This window comes from Anabrus simplex, chromosome 3 (genome assembly GCF_040414725.1).
Source record: "Anabrus simplex isolate iqAnaSimp1 chromosome 3, ASM4041472v1, whole genome shotgun sequence".
In the NCBI taxonomy this organism is placed as follows: Eukaryota; Metazoa; Arthropoda; class Insecta; order Orthoptera; family Tettigoniidae; genus Anabrus; species Anabrus simplex.
This window is the reverse complement of record NC_090267.1, coordinates 494,880,799-494,899,671: the sequence shown is the minus strand read 5'-3', so window position 1 is coordinate 494,899,671 and position 18,873 is coordinate 494,880,799. Positions and strand designations below refer to the sequence as shown.

Genomic DNA, 18,873 nt, shown 5'->3' with positions numbered 1-18,873 from the left:
AAAGCGAAACGTTGTAGAAGCCAGTCTTTTGTCCACCTTCTATGTTGTGATTTCTTCCTCTTTTTAACTTCCGAAATAACAACACTAGACAGAAGTACACTTTGTAAGTTAATTGACTTAGGGCCGGTTCTACCACCTACTGGTAAAGTAGCGCGTAATTTGCCCTCCGCGTAAAAGGATGTTTCCGTCCGACCACTCCCAGGTAGCGCTATCGGCAGCATAAATCGTCGATACCCGGCGCGTAATTTATCGGCCACTTCGAGGGCCCGATAAGACTTTACCTGCCGGGCAAGTTTTGAGAGTTGAACATTATTAGCTGTATTTCTGGTGACATACAACTTAAATTTGCTTAGTATACTGTAAAAAGCATGATACTGTAACAGTGGCCGATATTGAATTGCAGGATCTTGAACATTAATGCTTCCCTTGAGTTGCAACGGTCACACCAGCCTCTTGCATCGGTAGCGCAGGGAACACATTTTATAAGTCAAGCTTTCGTAAAGAAACTTTAAAAGGATATAAAATCAAAATGTATTTGGAAATCACTTCAAATGGGCTTTAATTTCCTACTTTTTCAGTTTGCAGACACGAGGTATAAGTTAATGTATGTATCCTACCTTGCTCAAATATTCTCGTAGCGTAGTGGCTAACGCGCTCACTTCGTAATACGAGGTATGCAGGTTCGAGTTTTTGTTATGACGAATTTTTTTTGCTTCCATTATTAGCGTTGTTTTAATCTGTAAGCCTCTTTTCATACGTTCTTTTGTTAATAATATATTTCATTGAAATATTTAATCACAATATTATGTCTACTAGGAAATTGCTTTATATGTATGCTACTTATAGAAAGTGGTGTTATGATTAATAGCACATAGGACTGTAGCCCAAGTAGCAGATTCCCTATTAGTTGTTTACATAGTCTTCTTGTAAATTATTTCGAAGAAATTGGAAACTATTTCATTCCCGAATTCCTCTTCCTATGAATGGATATTTATCCCGATTAGTTCTTTACATTTACAGTACCTTCCAACTTTATCTTCATAAAGTTAAACATTAGAATGAAATGTTTTATCAATAAATGGAAGCATGTGGAACTAACGAGGTCACAGAACTAGTTGCAAATAGAGCATCGTGGAGATACTTAATCAATTCACAGAAGCCTGCAGATAGAATGCTCAAAGGCAATAAGTCCGTAAAGAAGATGTGTGTGTGTGTGTATATACGGATATGGAAGCGCGTAAAAGAGAGTTAAGAACAACGGCAGGGAACGAAAATACATTTTAAAATTTAAATTAGAAATACGATGAAAACCTGCGTACCTTCTATTACGGAGCGAGCGACTTGACCAGTCTACTACGAGAATATTTTTCTAAAACGCTGCCTTACATGACAGGTTATAACTGGCGTAAGAAAATGTAATCTCGAGATTTTAATCCCAAGTAGATATTGATATTGAAGATCATAGGTAAAAATCACGAAAGCTTGATATAAATCGTTGTCCATAACTCTTAAGACTCCCCTTATTAGGCTTTTTGGTGATAATCAGCAGACGCAAGCACAGAGAAATAAGACAATCGAAATGAGTTTCATGCATCTGACGATAGATAGCACCACACTCGAAAGCGAGAAGTCATTGAAAATCAGTCTAGCCAACTTCATATATCGGTGTCTAGCTCCGGGTAGCTACCTAGCGCTTGCGCGGAGTTGGTTGGACGCAAGCCAAAATACCAGCCGATTTACACCCCCAGGTAGTTTACCTCCCGGGCAGCTGCCAGCCACTTTACCAGCAGATGGTAGAACCGGCCCTTAATGTGGCCATGGTCAGGAAATACTACCTGCGCTCGTCTCGATTAGAAATACAGGACTGTGCGAAAGCTGTACAAATGGTCGGAACGTGTAAACGCAGTGTGAACAGTGCAGACCAGATGTGCAGACGGTCGTTGCAAACGTGGTCTGTGCAGACAAGTCTGAACGTGTAAAGGGCCCTTAATACAGCCTTTTAAATTGAAAACGAACAGTTATGTAGTCACTATCACTATCAGCCATATTCAATCGTTTTTACGATGTGGCCTCTTTAAGTCCGAAGCAAGGTAGGTTTTCATGAGGTCTCTCCATCTGGGACGGTCTTGAGTGATGTTCTGCCAATTGATCCCAGTAATCTTCCGGATGTCTTTATCCCATCTGTCCGGTGGCCTTCCCCTTGGTCTGAGATGAAGCTATAAATGCAATTTTTTTTTTTTATATATATATATAAAACTGCCAATTTGTCAACTTTTGGTTTGTAATTGTTTTAATAGTCTTGCAGACAATTTTGTATTCATTGGGATTGTAATTTTTTCCAAAGCAAGAGTTCTATACATTTTCTAATTAAAGAGATTTAAAAGCAATGGGTGGAGTGGAGGCCTGTGAGGGAAGTAGGGATGCCCTGTAAAAAAAAATGTTAAAAATTGTCTATATTTAAAAAATCAAGGCTAACTGAATTTACTAAAAACAAAATATGCATTTTTGGCAACAAAAAAAATTGCAAACCTGAAATCATCAAGGGTGTAATTCTTCCTAAAGAACTTTATAACAATTCATAGCATTAGGTACTGGAATGTTGTTGATACTTATACTGAATATACTGGAATTTTGAAAATGGAACTCAGTAGACACCCTGCTACTTCTAACCTAAACCTCAGAATAATAATTAAATTAATGTCGTAATTGTCCACCTTTCAATACTATAATATGCAATATTTTGAATTATATTAAGTAGGGACCAGTTTTGGCCTGGGCTGGCCATCTTCAGCCTTAATGTAGAACATCTAATAACTAAACAAATGTACATACACACAATTGACATAAAACAAATGAACAAATATACAATAAATTGACATTACAGTAAAAACTGAGTAAATTAGAAAATAAATTAGGCTCTAAATTCTTAGTGCTCATCATCGAGACTTTCATGTATTAATATTCATAGAACTGTTAATTCCATCACTGCTAATCATTACAGTTTCAATCATAAAACTGGAACTGGTAAATGTTGATCCTGTAGTCAATCACCAAATCTACTTGAGTGGTGTTAGCTGTATGTAAGTCTCTGGACACCGCTGTAAACAACCACCAGCTGACGCAGAACTACTAGATGGTGTTTCAACATGAATCAACGTAATAAAATGAAATGCTCTCGAAGTGGACACTGTCCGGACGGCACATGAAGATGTGGTTAAAACAGTTACATTGTGTCGGGTATAAAATTTGCAATTCATTGCGGTGTCCATGAAGTTAACCTGAATAAAATTAGATAAAATTAAATTAATGAATTCAAGGAGAGAGTGTGTTAGATGGCATAGGTTATATGAGACTTGCCTCTTAATGCAGCATGTGTGGGGCCTATTGTTGTGTGTGCCTCATACTGCTAATGGTTGTGAGATTCAAAGGAAAAGGAAAGAGAGGGATGGGCCAAGGCGAGAGGTCGTGAAGGAAAGAAAAGGGGGGTGGGGCATTAAGGCGGGGCTGAAGGATGTGGGGAAAAAAGGATTTCTGCTGAGGAAAGTTGCTGTGAATATTATGAAAAACTGAATTATGTTTTGGTGGTTTGCCTCTTCTAAAAATGGGAATTAGATCAAAAAAGGATATTTGGCTTTTCTGAAATTTCATTAAGATTATGATTCGGGTTGAAATATTGATCTATATGTTTGAAGCAGCTTTCGGTAATGTTAAGGAGGGGTCCTAAGAATTTAGAGCCTAATTTATTTTCAAATTTACCCAGTTTTTAATGTCAATTGTATATTTGTTCATTTGTTTGTATGTCAATTGTATGTACATTTGTTTAGTTATTAGATGTTTTACATTAAGGCTGAAGATGGCCAGCCCAGGCCGAAACTAGTCCCTAGTTAGTGTAATTCAAAATATTGTATATTATAGTATTGAAAGGTGGACCATTACAACATTAATTTAATAATTATTTTTGTGATTACAATTCCATACCGATCAGAACCATGATGTTTATACCCTATGATAAACCTCAGAAGTCCACACCCATACTATGGCACTGTTCCAGTGGAATTGTAACAGTTATGATGGGCATCTTGCTGAGCTGCGCCAGCTCATTACCGAGTATAGTCTGCATTCAGGAAACAAATCTCATATCAGGTCTTGAGAAATATTGGACTATACTTGACAGAACGACATGCTGGCCGAGCTTCCAGTGACATTTTTGACCGTTCTGAAACCTATAGCGAAGAGGTTCTACTAAGAACCACAGTGGAGGCTATAGCAGTTCGCATTCTGCTGCCTGTTATAGCATCAGTGTGTAATGTTTATTTTCTCCACACCAGCCTCTTAATATAAATGATGTCGCTGATCTTATGGATCAGCTTCCACCTCTCTTCCTCTTATTGGGTGATTTCAATGCCCGTCACTCTATATGGGCCACTGAAGCGCCTTGCCCCAGGGGAAGGGAGTTGGAAACATTTGCAGATGTGCCGAGTCTCCCGATCGCAGGGACCGATTTTCAGAGCAGTATCAGTAATTTTCATATTTTAAACTCCCGTGCGTTTCCTCATTCCATTGATATATGGCTGAGTATGGCTGGTCGATAGTAGTTCTAATAATGAAACCAGATGGCAGTACGGGGCATGGTGGCCAGTCATGTGCTCCTCCTTGGTCTATAATACAGTCAAATACTCATTCTCTCTGGTCAAATACTCAAATAGCTTAATAGGAAGAGGAAGTCGCAAGCAAGGAAGCTAATCTCAGTAATAGCACGCCATAGACGTGTACCCAGACTCAGATCTGCATAAGTGCTCGTGTTGTATGTGTTAATATTTGTTTTGACCAAAATGTCAAAAAAGAAATATGATGCTGTGATTAAAAGTGCTTATAGGGAACTGTTTCCTTGTTTCAGTGAATCCATGAAAGAACCCACGTTCAGTACTATATGTAGATGTGATTTTTCAGTTGCGCATAGGGGGAAGTGCAATATACTCAATACATGCAAACGAAAAAAACATAAGGAGAGTGTCCAGTGTGTAGAAAGAAACCAGACTTTTCATGTAGAAACCAAGGTGTAAATCCTGTGACGAATGCCGTGGCTTTGTCATTTATCATAGAACATAACCTGCCTGTAAATTGTGCCTGTACTGGGAGGTACACCTCACTGCAGATTCAAAAGTAGTGCCTTAATTAACTCATCTATCGACCAAAATGTGGAATTGCCACTACATGAAGTTGAGACTTTAATTAGAAGATGCCACCACTAAAGTACGAGGGCCATACGGAAAGTAGTACTGTACCCGTTAGCGTCGCATGAAGCGCTGACGGCTCTAGTAGCCGCTGGGCAAGGTCAGACCGCGTCACTGGCTTGTCTGCCTGCTCTGTGCGAGGTTGCGTGACGCTAGCATTGCCTGTGTTGTGTCTGTGATCGTTTAAAATGTTTAAACAAAATGAGAACCCCGCCAGTTGTGAAGTGAGGGCCATGATTAAATTTCTTAATGTTAAAATCGTTCAACCTTGTGATATTCATCGCCAATTAATGGAGGTGTATGGAGACAATGTGATGGACGAGTTGTCTGTTTGGCGCTGGTGTTGCAACTTCAACCTGGGGAGGGGGAATACACACGGTGAGGAGCGTTCAGGGAGACCATCTGTCATTACAGGCCAACTGCTGAGCGCAGTAGACGAATGCGTAAGGAACGATCAGCGCGTCACAATTGATGAACTCTGTGAACATTTTCCTAATGTGTCTCGAACAGTTCGTGAAATTGTCAAAGACAATCTGCATTATTCAAAAATCTGTGCGAGGTGGGTCCCCCACATGCTTACAGAGGAGCACAAAACCAAGCGTATGGCTGCAGCACTGACGTTTCTGGGATGTTATTCCGATGAAGGAGACTCTTTCCTGACTCGCATCATTACTGGTGACGAAACATGGGTTTGTTATGCATCACCTGAGAGTAAACGACAGTCAATGGAGTGGCACCATGCTCATTCACCAACCAAAGCAAAAAAATTCGAGACAGTTCTGTCCACCAGGAAACTCATGGCAACTGTTTTCTGGGATCGCCGAGATGTACTGCTCATTGATTTTATGGCCCGTATTGTAAAACATTAAAGAAATGACAGTGGGTAATACAAAATCGACAGTGAGGTCTATTGTCTACAGGCATCATTCTACTTCATGACAATGCCAGGCCTCATGCAGCTGCGATAACACAACTTTTGCAGCAATTCAAGTGGCAATCCTTCAACCATCCCTCGCATAGCCCGGACTTGGCCCCTTCGGATTTTCATCTCTTTAAGAAGCTTAAAGACTTTATGGCGGGAAAAAGATTTGACAGCGATGAAGAACTTAAACGAGCCATGGCTATGTATCTCAATACGCTGGCGTCGGAGATCTATGACGCTGGAATACAAAAACTCGTCCCACGTTATGACAAATGCCTAGATTTGCTTGGAGATTATGTGGAGAAGTAGTGTAAAGTATGCTCTTTCCAATAAAAAATGTGTGTATATTTGTTAATATTTACTCCTGTGTCTTTATTGCACAAACGGGTTCCACTTTCCGGATGGCCTTCGTATTAAGTAATTGTATTATTCTGAAGTTGACAAAACTGACTGATTTTATTTGCTGTGTGTTTGTTTACATCAAGAAGTTTGGACGTTTTTCCACAGATGTCACTACCAAAAAAACTATAGTCATGCACTCTGGTGCAAGGTAAAGGAAGTGTTATTGAAAGAAATTTTGTGTTTATAGGTAGAGTTTGTGATTTTTAGCATTTGCGATAAATGCGAAATATGCCGAAACTTCGTCAGTGTATGTGCCTTCATCTTATATGACCCGTAGGGTGGTTTTTAGCGAATTCGAATTCGCGATAAAATGCGAAATTGGTTCAAAATGCGAAATTATACAATTTATGCGAAATAGATGCGAAACTCTCAGTTTTATACGAAATAAACACGTATATATTTAAAAACTATGTATTTTTCTTAAAAATAAGACATAAATGTTATTTATTTCAGGAGAAATAATTATTACGGCGCCCATTGTGATCGTAAAGTGGTAACATGCTTTGACGGACACTTCCGTCTTGGTGCACGGAACATCTATAAGTTCATTATCGCAGTTAGCTGGTCGGAGAGATTTATTCTCTTTGTCTTTCAGCCTAACCGATTGATGTCAGATGATACCTGAAGCTATTTTCTCTGGGTAAATAGTAACTCAGCTGAAATACGGAAAATAAAAAGCACCTCATTTTGCCGCTCGTTGTAAACAATCATGGCGGCATGGATGAGTTTATTCGTAACTGGCTTGAAAATAGTGATGTTGAAAGTGGAAAAGATTCTCTGCAGAATGAAAATACTTCTTCAAATGACAGTGATGAAAGTGATTCCGATTTCAGCTCCGAAATGACAGTGCCAATTGAAACTACGTGACAAAACTAGAATGCAACAAGAGCGAGTGAGAAGTCTAGTGGTTTTTTTTTTTTTTTTTTTTTTTTTTTTACGTCGCACCGACACAGATAGGTCTTACGGCGACGATGGGACAGGAAAGGCCTAGGAATGGGAAGGAAGCGGCCGTGGCATTAATTACTGTACAGTTCCAGCACTTGCCTGGTGTGAAAATGGGAAACCACGGAAAATCATCTTCTGGGCTGCCGACAGTGGGGTTTAAACCCACTATCTCCCGGATGCGAGCTCACAGCTGCGCGCTCCTAACCGCACGGCCAACTCGCCCGTTGAGAAGTCTAGTAAAATGATACTTGGAATTATGATCTTGTTGACAATAAGCCTCTTTCTGTAACATGTAAACCAGTTTTTGAAATTCACTCTTTAGTGAGGAGGGGATTGGGTAATAATCCGAAAGAAATGGACTTAGGGAATGAATTTCTAACCCCACAGTTCTGGGATCACGTTACTAAGGAAACCAATGCCTATGCCTCTACATTTCTTGCTAATTTATCTGCTTCCCTTGAAACCAGTAATACTTACGAACAAAAACATTGGTTTCCTGTTACTATAGACGAGCTAAAAGCTCACTTTGCTTTGTGTATTCTTATGTAGCCTATGTGATTAATCAAATTTATGTTAAAGTGACGAAAAAATAAATAGTATGTAAGGGAATATTTCCTTTCATATGTAATAGCAGGCCAAGGGATTAAATCATTCAGTGTGTGGAATTTCTTTCACTGGGTAAAGAATACTGCAAAGACCAGTCCATCAAACAGCAAATTCACTTTCAAGCAACACGTTCATTCTCTTTGTGTGTTGACCCTTGATCTTAGTCGGTTATTCTTGACATTGGTGTTGAGTAGTAGTTCTGTTTAAAAGTACGGTAGCGATTTATTTTATTGTCTGTTAGCCATGGCTAGAAGCAAAGTGACGATCAAACAGCATGCCGAAAGTCACAAATCGGGACATTTTTATGTAAGGATACAGATGCCCTATATTGATGTCCCGACTCTGCAATCAAAAACTTGAAGAAGAAAAAAAAAGTTTTGCAGGCCTTCCTTTGCCTTGGCAGCACTTCTGTGCATTTGGCCCTCTACGAACAGTCGATGTAGAGTTTTTTTTTAGCAAGTACAACATGATTGTAACTGATAGGCGGTCTCAAATGAAGGAGGACACCTTTTAAACATTTGGCATGTTGTACTTAAATCATCATTGAAATTCCTCTTCCTTGTAGGTGTGTTGCACTGTGATAAATAAGTTCAGAATAGTATTCTTCACTTTGAAATTGTTTGTAAATTTGGAAATAAGCATATTCCTTTGTGTTTGTTAATATTTCTTGCAGTCTTATGTTGATGTTTGTCTTATTTTCCATAGTGCATTCAAAACTGCATGACGAGCAATGTGTGATTAAACAGTATGATTTTACTCCCAACTGTTGTGTGTGCAATTTAACAAATTATGCCTATTTTTAACCAATTTGCTACAAAACGCTAAATTTGAGAAGCTTAGATGCTACAGAATGCTAAATTTGAAAATCAAAATGCTAAATCTCTGATTTTTAAATGCTATAAACCACGAACTCTAGGTTTTCTCAATTTTCATTTGTTTTTTTAAATATAATTCTAGGTTTGCAGCACTTCTGTCTCATTCCGCCAGTTTTGAATCTGGCCAATGAAAATTTTCTGTAATTTTCAGCCTATCACAGGCTTCTTGTTTGGTTTTGAGTGTAACTCTTGGGTTCAGCCAATAAAAATGAGAGGGACGATTAGTCCTGAAGTCTCTTGAACCTTCCCTGAGGGTATATAAGTTGCAGTTTTTCGAGTTTCCTTGTCTATTGATCGTCGTCTTTCTGAGCGTGTGTGTGTTAAGGCAGGAGGCGGGATGCCTCATTCATTGGCGGGCAGTACATCAGCCAGGTAATGGCCACATAAATTTGATCTTTCTTGCTGTTTCCACATACTTATCCAAGGGGAAGATCCGAATTTTTAACTATGTAACCGTTTTTATGTAAACTTCTTCTTTTTCATGTAAAATTTAATAAAGTCTTTAACTGTAAATCGGGGATAGAGAGTAAGTTACCCTCTCGAGCTCCCCTTCATCTTAGTTTGAGGTGACTACGTTTTTGTAACTGTTTTCTTTCCTATAATATATTAAAGTCATTTCCATGCGAGCCACCTCAGTAGCTTGGGACTAGCCCCAGTTTCATCGGCCGAGAGCCCTGTAGGTTTTTAATATTTCATTATCTGGGAGCGCAGTGTACGCCTCCATTCAGTTTGTGTTCGGGCTATTTATTTAACCTGTTCTTTTCCGCAAATGCCCGGTAGGTTGGATACTAGATACCCCTATGTAAAACTATTTCCATTCGTAATTCGTGCCTTGTGAGGCCAGAGAGTGTAAGATTTTGATGTAATGTTGCCTTGAGTGGGCTGTAAGAAATCAAGAGCACGTAAGCTGTTTTCAAAGGTTTGTTATAGTGTGAGGTGCCTCTGGAAGGCTAAAAATTGTAAGTTTTGGAGCAAGTGCTCTTGAATTGGGGGATTTCTGCCCTTGACTAAATTATTCCTCATTTTGAATTGTAAATTTTGTAAACTTGATCTTGTAAATCGAGGCCTTAAAGCCCAAAATTGTTAAATTCCGTATTATGGGGTGTTCCACCCTTGTTTGGCATTGTACCTGAGATATCATTGTTATTTTCACTAAGTGAAAAATTAAGTTTGTTGTTTTGAAGAAATACAACCTTCAGTTCAAATTTTAAATTAATTTGAGTACTGTAGATGGACCCATTCACCCCAGCACCTTCTTTCGCCTCTTTCTGCTCCACGGATACCTCGGTAACAGTGCCATACCTGCCAACCCTTCCGATTTACCCGGAAACTTTCTGTTTTTTAACTCGTCTTCCGATTGTCCGATTTATTTTTAATTCTTCCTATTTTTTACCAATATAACCTCCAGTACCGTCAATACTCGTACCCTAGGATAAAGGATAAATTCTTATGTGCTTGTGTAATTTACCCAACTTCATTTTCAAGCGTTTTTATTTGATGCTTTATTTCGCGAGTGTATCGTCCGTCGGCTTCGTGTTCGTGTTTCCTGCTCGCTACAGCAGCATGTGTGCTTTACGGCTGGGGATTCGGGACGGCAATCGTCCTACAAGCAAGAGATGCTAGCGAGCGCTATCGAATCAGTTTATCGGGACGAAAGAATGAGTTTCATATTGTGTGGTTCGCGCACTATTAACATCGTTTCTGCGCGTAATTTCGTTGGAATTGTATGCCGCGTGTTTTTTCTAGCAGTTCCGTGCTTTTTTGCCGTGTCAAAGTCGTATGTTAATAATGTATGAGACATAGCGATCTGTTTTGTATGTGGTAATTTAGCGTATTTAGCGTATGTGTAAGAGAAGGCCCAATGGCCTTAACTACGCCAATAAAGACATTTATCTATCTATTTCAGTGCATTTTTTTATTCTTACTACATTATTTTAATGAGTTGAATGTATTTCAGGGAGTTGTGTCGGTGACAGTTTATGGTATTTTCTCTTCACGTTATCGCCAAAAAACATACCGTAACAAACGTTACCTCCAAGACTTCAGGGATACCTATAAAATTAAATTTCCGTTATTTTACAGTCTAATAAAGGAAACTATTATGCGAATCGCCTCGGGAGATAAATTTTATTTCAAGTTTTCGAAATTTCGAGATATAGAGAATAACTTACCGTTTTTGAGCATGTATAGCACATAATTGAATCATGTATGTACGGGCTTTTACTGAATGTATTATGTTTAACGGTACTTAAAAAACCGGGCGAGTTGGCCGTGTGCGTAGAGGCGCGCGGCTGTGAGCTTGCATCCGGGAGATAGTAGGTTCGAATCCCACTATCGGCAGCCCTGAAGATGGTTTTCCGTGGTTTCCCATTTTCACACCAAGCAAATGCTGGGGCTGTACCTTAATTAAGGCCACGGCCGCTTCCTTCCAACTCCTAGGCCTTTCCTATCCCATCGTCGCCGTAAGACCTATCTGTGTCGGTGCGACGTAAAGCCCCTAGCAAAAAAAAAAGGTACTTAAAAATATACAAAGCAACTCTATTTTACGGCATCACTTTAATTATAACACTTATTATAGTAACTTTTTAGAAGACAGGACACAGTACATAAAGTAGGTACCGTAGTGAAACAAGAAACATAGTTCCGTTAACACATTTGGAAAAGAATCCGTTAGTCTCATCTGTTTGTTGCGGTTAACCTTTCCTCCCTTCATGTTGAAACTTCTTGTTAATACACGCAGCCGAGTTTCGTAAATGGAGCTTGTCATCCGCGACTTCTGGGCTTGCTTTCGTACGTGACCGGTAATTAATTGACACCCGAGACATGGCGAGGATTTGCCGATCACTAGAAGTTCGAGTTTTTGATTGCCGTCATATTAGCTTCCGGCTTCACTGGAACCCTTTCTTTACTTGTTAACTGTTCCTCACAAACCGCGAATGCCGTATTGTACAGTTAATGTTGCACACAGTTCGAGTTACAGAGTAATATTTGCTTCAAGGGAGGAAATGTTTGCTTCGAGAAATCGAGAAATTCGTATAACCGAATTTCGAGAATAGAGAAATAAATACACGTCAAGAATAGGACAAACGGCCGGAAAATCTTAGTTTGAGATAATGAAAATTCTAGTTATGGAGGTTAGAGATATCGAGGTTCGACTGTATTATTATTCGTGAGAGTGATTAGGTATATTTTCTTGTAACCATTTAAATGTGTTTTTAGTTTAAGATTTTAAATTTAATGGTCAATTCACATTGTAACTGTAGATATGTATGCTTTCTATTCTGTCCTTTTTTCACTTAGACCGTGATGCAATATGGCTGATTAAATCCAAGAATAAAAAATCTTCCTATTTTTGATTTCTACAAGTTGGCAGCTATGCAGTGCCGACCCTGCGGGAACTTTTTCCCAAAATGTTTCCTGATTTCGGAAATCACTAAACGATATGGGTGTGCTAGAACGAAAACAGCGGCTATCATTACAGAAATGTGCATGGTAGAAGGGCGAAAATTGTATCACATTTGCAAGTGAATGCGTTTTCTGTTGCTACTGATCTCGATGATATTCAGAGTTGTCTACTCTCTGTGCCTAATTTAGAAGGGGATGCTACTGGAGCTAGCATTGCTAATCTTCTGCTCTCAACTTTTCAGGAATTCTGCTTTCCATTAAAAAACTGCCTAGCTCTTGGTGCTGATAATGCTCCAGTAATGGTAGGATGAATGAATGGTGTGGCAGGATGTTTGAAGCGGGAAAATAGTAACATAATCATCATAGGCTGCTCGTCACGTAATTAATTCTGCTGCAAAGAAGGGTGTTGAGTGCTTGCCGTGAATGTAGATGAAAGTATGATTTATATATTTTATTATCCGAAAGGAGTGCAAAGAGGAAAGAAAAGTTCAGAGAATTTCAGACTTTTCACAACACAGAGACCAGGAAAATTCTGAAGCATGTGCACTCGATGGTTATCACTAAGAAGGTGTTTAGACAGGACAGTGGGACCCTTTGGTTACTTTATTCAGGAGCGAAATTGTGAGTTAGGATTCTCAGATGGTGAAGCATTCTCATATCATTTCACCACACTCCTCAGTTAAAAGAAAAACCCAGTCATCAGTGTCACTAAAAAAAAAAAAAATTGAAACTACTGATGACACTAAGAGTCATGCATTGTCACGTGAAGAATGACTGTTCACGTTCCTTTCATCAAATTTACATGTAGATCGTTTTTGCCTTTTTCTCTCAAGTTTCATGGATATCTTTGAAAATCCAAACATAGCTCTTCAGTCAAGTATGCCGCATATCCACTTATTGAGGTCAGTTTTGGAGAAACTATTGAAGAATGTGATGGCAAAGTTTGTGAAACCACACGTTATTAAAAGCTCCCCATCTCTCCTTGATGTAGATTATCATACCCAACAAAACAAAAGGATGATTGTGATCTGATGATAAGGAACTCTGCATTTGTTTTAGTGAACACTTTGAAGTCTGAGGAAAAGTGCACATTCTTTAAGTCTATTAGAAAGTGTTTCTCTTCATCGTGTGACATGGTACACAAATTTTCATTCAAAGATGAAGTTTTAATTAATGTAGAAGTTGCAAATATTTCTGCTGTAAGTAAGGCATCATTTTCTAGCCTTAGATTTTTCATTAACAAGTTTCCGAACATTCTGACTAGTGAAAGGAACATTTAGATAAAGAAACTGATATTCTGCACTCACAGTTCTGTAACTTGCAGCTTGAAGAAACAGGCCTGGCAAAAGGAAGAATTGGTGTTCAATGGGCATTGGTAGGTCAAATGAAATCAGGTGATGATGTACTTAAATATGACAGACTCTCTAAGGTGATGCTTGCTATTTTATCAATTCCACATAGCAATGCAGAATGTGAAAGGATTTTTAGCAGAATCACACAGGCAAAACCGCGTTTCAGATCCTTGCTGTCTGAACAAACTTTGGAGAAACATTTAACCTTAGAGTCAGTTCAGCAAGGCATGTGCTTTGAGCAAAAATTTAGTTCAGAATTTCTGAAGAGGGCCAAGTTAGCTACAGGTGTGTTGAACAACAATTAGTCATAATGTGATCAGCATGTTGAAGGGTGAGAAGTCACATGTTCCTACAGTTCAGGTATGTCCAGTATTTAGTATTGACATATAAATAATGAAAAATATATATATATATATATATATATATATATATATATATGTAGGTCAAATAGAGTTGTTAATGTATTGAATTAGAATGAATTAGTACATGTTCTGCCATCAGTGATGTGTTGTAATACGTCACGATTAACTGCCAAATTTCTCCTGATTTCTTACTTTTGAAAGCTGGCATGTCTCCATTAGTAAGAGAGCTGGATTTATATATTTTGAATACAGGAGACGTAAGTCTATGCAGCCGAACGTTAGTTCCAGTGTTTCGGTGGAATACACACGATCTCTGGGACCTTCACCATTTTCCCATTGTTATTACTTTGTTGAAACAGAAATCCGTCGAGGCTCCTCGATGGATTCCTAAACATGCTGATTGGCCAAAGTTCACATAACTAGCTATCTTTAACGACATGACCTGGTGTACTATAGATGGGGATATAGCTTACATTACACAAGTTATTCTTGCTGCTGCTGAGGAGTCTATTCTATCATTTTCAGGGACTCCTCGCCAAAAACTTGTTCCTTGGTGGAATGAAGAAATTGCAGCAGCTATCAAAGAACGCTCTCGCGCTCATAAACTATCGTAGGCAGCCTACTGTGGCCAATTTGGTAACATTTAAGAAACTCCGTACTAAGGCATGAGTTCTCATTCTACAGGGTAAGAAAGCTTCGTGGGAGAGATATGTTGTTGTTTTTATTATTTATTTACCACAAATTATACAGATTATATGGATGGTCTAGTGAAAAGGGCAAGCCCCATGTACATTAGTTACTTCACAGACCTACTAAGCTAATATAATAATAATTATGAGAAATCGATCCTTTCAGTCGTGATGTCAGCTACCACATAAAGGAAAAGGAGTAGTGTTATATTCAGACTGCCCGAAAGTAACTACTGGATGACTCATAAATCACCTCTGTCTTCCTCTGAATACATGAATGCAGTGAAGATGACATGCAACCTCACCGCAGTCAGGTCGGTTCCCGGTAGGTCATTCAACACAACCCGTTGCCACCAAAATGGCTGCAACAAGACAAAAACCCTTGGACATGTGCTGGGATTCTGCCGGAGCACTGAACTAATGCGCCACCACCGTGTAAGATCGTCGATTGCTGAAGGCTTGAGACAGCGTGGGTGGGAGGTGCCCGAAGAGGTTCACTGCACCGATGACTCTAATCGGAGGGCAGACATCGTAGCCATCGACAGAGAGGACATGAAAGCGATGGTCTTAGATCCCACCATTCGCTTTGAAAGGGACCTGGTTCAGGCTCGGGATGTGGACCTAGAAAAAGAAAAGCAAGCTATTTATATTCCATGCTTGCCTTACCTTTCATCTAAGTATAAAATACCTATCGATCGGTGGATTGTCAGAGGCCTGCTATTTGGAACAAGAGACGCCCTCCCTAGTCAGACATCGAACTTCCTACAAAACTTGAAAGTTCCATTCTGCGGATTGGAAAAATTAGTAATACAGATACTGAGGGACTCTCTGCAAATCATTCACTTCCATCTGTACCTGAGAACGTGATTGACATTTCTCCCCCACTAACCCCGGGAAAAACAGCTTCAACGATTAAATCTTCATTTCTTGCTATTTTTAAACTCCATTGAAATTGAAACTGTATTCCGGATCCAAATGGTCACCCTCATTGGAGGACGGACGATTTATTTCTTTAATAAATACATTATTCATATATTTACACTCGTACAGTAATTCATTCACTCGACATTTCCTCTCCCTTTCGCTCCCGGCCATGCACACACAGAGATTTACATCTTTTTACATGGTTTGTAAACTGCGTTAGAGGCAAGGCTTTTATTTTTGGTGGTAGCTCATGCAGAGCGGCCGTAGTAGCCGGATCGGTAGATGGTACGGGCAAATGGAGGGACAAGATTAACGCCTCTGTGGGCAGAGCGAAAATACAGGGAAATAAGATGTTGATTCCCATAGGGAACCTGAAATATTTATCCCGAATGAGTAAATTTATAATACGAATATAAATGGTCCGTTATTGGACATTATAAATTTTCCAGCTAACTCATTCCTGGTTGCCAGCATTTTGCCCCAGTCTGCCAAGTTGGGCTCATCAGTTGGTAAATAGCGCACCCAGCAAGACGCATGGCTAGTGCATACCATGGAGGCCACTGCGTAGGCTACTTGGAGCCACGAGCAGTGCCAATGCACTATGGGAGACTTTGTCTCATTACCAAAAATTGATGCCTGTCTGGCCATCAGATGATATAGATGTTGATTCCCATATGGAACCTGTAAAGCTCTGCGGTACGCACTGTCCTATGGGCGCGACACTTTCTTCTGTTTACCGATTCCTTGAGCTCGCTACAGTCTATTGATACCTGTTTTCCTCAGCACCCTGTGTTGCAGCGGCTACTGGACCTGCTGGCCGGTTGTTCGGATACCGGCACTAGAATCACGTTTATGTGGCTCCCAAGGCACATGGGTGTAGAAGGAAACGAGTTAGCAGATAAGGCTGCGAAGGAGGCGGTTACATTGGGAGATGTAGCAAGCCACTCCACTTCCAAATAAGCTGAGAGCGATAAAAGGTACAACGAAAGTATGGAGGGCTTCACTTCGGGCTTCTCGGAAGGAAGCAGTGGTATTATGTAGTCTTCAGATTGGCCACGGTATAGTAACACACTCCTATTTGCTGAAAGGGGAGCCCCTTCCGGTGTGTACTTGCGGCGATCGTCTTACCCTGGTACACACCCGTACGGAGTCCGTGGACCTGGTCAATCTGCGCTGTAGTCTAAAACTCACGAGTACCCTCTCCCTCATCCTGTGAGATGACTAACAGTCAATAGAACTTGCCATCCGTATTTCTGTTAACTGCGCTTTTATCCCATTGACTCTATCTTAGTTTGTGTTTGCATATTTTAATGTGTTATTTTAACTTCTAACTTGAATTATATTTATTTATCTGTACTTCCAGGCAATGCCTTATTCTATTGTCACCTGTATTTTCTATAATGTTACTAGAAAAAAAAAAGCATTGTGAATTAGATCCAGTGATTGTTTTATTCTCATCATTTTTAATCAGCGTTAATTTTAAACTCAAGTCAGTGGAACATTTTAACATTTTAATTATCATGTGTCATCCATATCGTACCATTAGGGGCCGATGACCTTAGATGTTAGGCTCCTTTAATCATCATCGTCCTACTTGGGAATGAACCGTTTTGTTGTAGCAGCATTCCGATCTGCCATTTTGGATGTAACATGTCAAATCTTGTACAAAGAATAATACAATGCTCGTACCTTTTATGAAAGGACATTTTATAAAATATTCCTTCATTACACTGTCATATTTTATAAAACATATTTTTACAAAAGATCTTTGATAAATTTCTTTGATAGTGTAATAGTCGGCCTAAGGTACCTTTTGACTGGACGAAAGCAGTAATTGCAACTATCTGTAAAGAGGTTACAAAACTGTTCAGATATTTTCTTGATTATGATACAAAGCAGAAAAGAGGGTGTTTTCAGTGTTGGAGATAGATTTGGAAGAAAAATGGTACAGTGTCAACCCCGTGAGTGGCTGTCAGGACCAGGTTTTCAGTATGTATCATTTTTTAAAAATGGTTCAAGAGGAGTAGACAGTTCACCCCTTAACTGAGCATTAATTTTCCACGTGTTGCATATTTTTTTTAACATTAGATAATTTTTCATCACTAACAAAATGTTTAAATATTGTCAATGGTTCAAGATTATCCCCAAAGTTAGCATGAATCCCACTATTGCCGGTAAAATTGAATCTGTTATGTGGCCCGCGAAATGTTTCGATTTCGTCACATTAGTGTCATTGTGGAATTCATCACTTTCGTCTTCACTTTCATCACAAAGCAAGAGCATTTGCTCAATATCACTGCTAAATTACTTTGTACCAGGTGAGTTGGCCGTGCAGTTAGGAGCACGCAGCTGTGAGCTCGCATCCGGGAAATGGTGGGTTCGAACCCCACTGTCAGCAGCGCTGAAGATGGTTTTCCTTGGTTTCCCATTTTCACACCAGGCAAATGATGGAGCTGTGCCATAATTAAGGCCACGGCCACTTCCTTCCCATTCCTAGGCCTTTTCTGGCCCATCGTCGTCATAAGACCTATCTGTGTCGGTGCGACGTAAAACAGCAAAAAAATGACTTTGTTTACTTTTGAGGGTTTTAACGCTGAAGCCATGTTGCTTCGACTACTGACCACACAGAAAATGTGTCCACGGCCATGTGAATTCTACATGGAGTACGATATTCCATAGAAGTAAAATTTAGTACTTTGTTGCAAAATAAGGCCAATAGATGTCAGAAGTATTTGTAAACTTCTGTTGCTTTTAAGCGGTTGACGCAATCTGTAATAAACATATGGACTTGGTTGACACTTATAAGAAGTTGATGCTAGTAAAGGGTTAATGCATGGGTTTCGTTTTTAGTTTTTAGTTTGCGGACTACCAAGAAAAAGGATGTTTGCTATACTGAGGGATTATGGGGTCAGGAGTAGTGTGTTACAGGCAATTGAAGACATTTATGTTGAAAATCAGGCCACAGCAGGAATGGGTGGAATTAGTTCATGTTTCATAGTAGTTAGACAAGGTTATAATCGTTCACCCTTATTATTTATAGTAGACGAGGATAATTTACTGAAAGGTATAAAAAGGATTTAGAAGAATGGAAATGTAATAAGTAGTGTGGAAATGCTTACGAATTGATTTTGGTGGCACGTTACTGCAAGCGAGCAAT

General features: G+C 39.5%; 1 protein-coding gene across 1 annotated transcript in view; it reads left to right on the top strand.

The window, feature by feature from the left end:
• RpL21 (ribosomal protein L21) overlaps positions 1 to 18,873 on the top strand; it is a 49,332-nt gene that overhangs the window by 16,251 nt on the left and 14,208 nt on the right. The gene's annotated exons all lie outside the window — the stretch shown is intronic.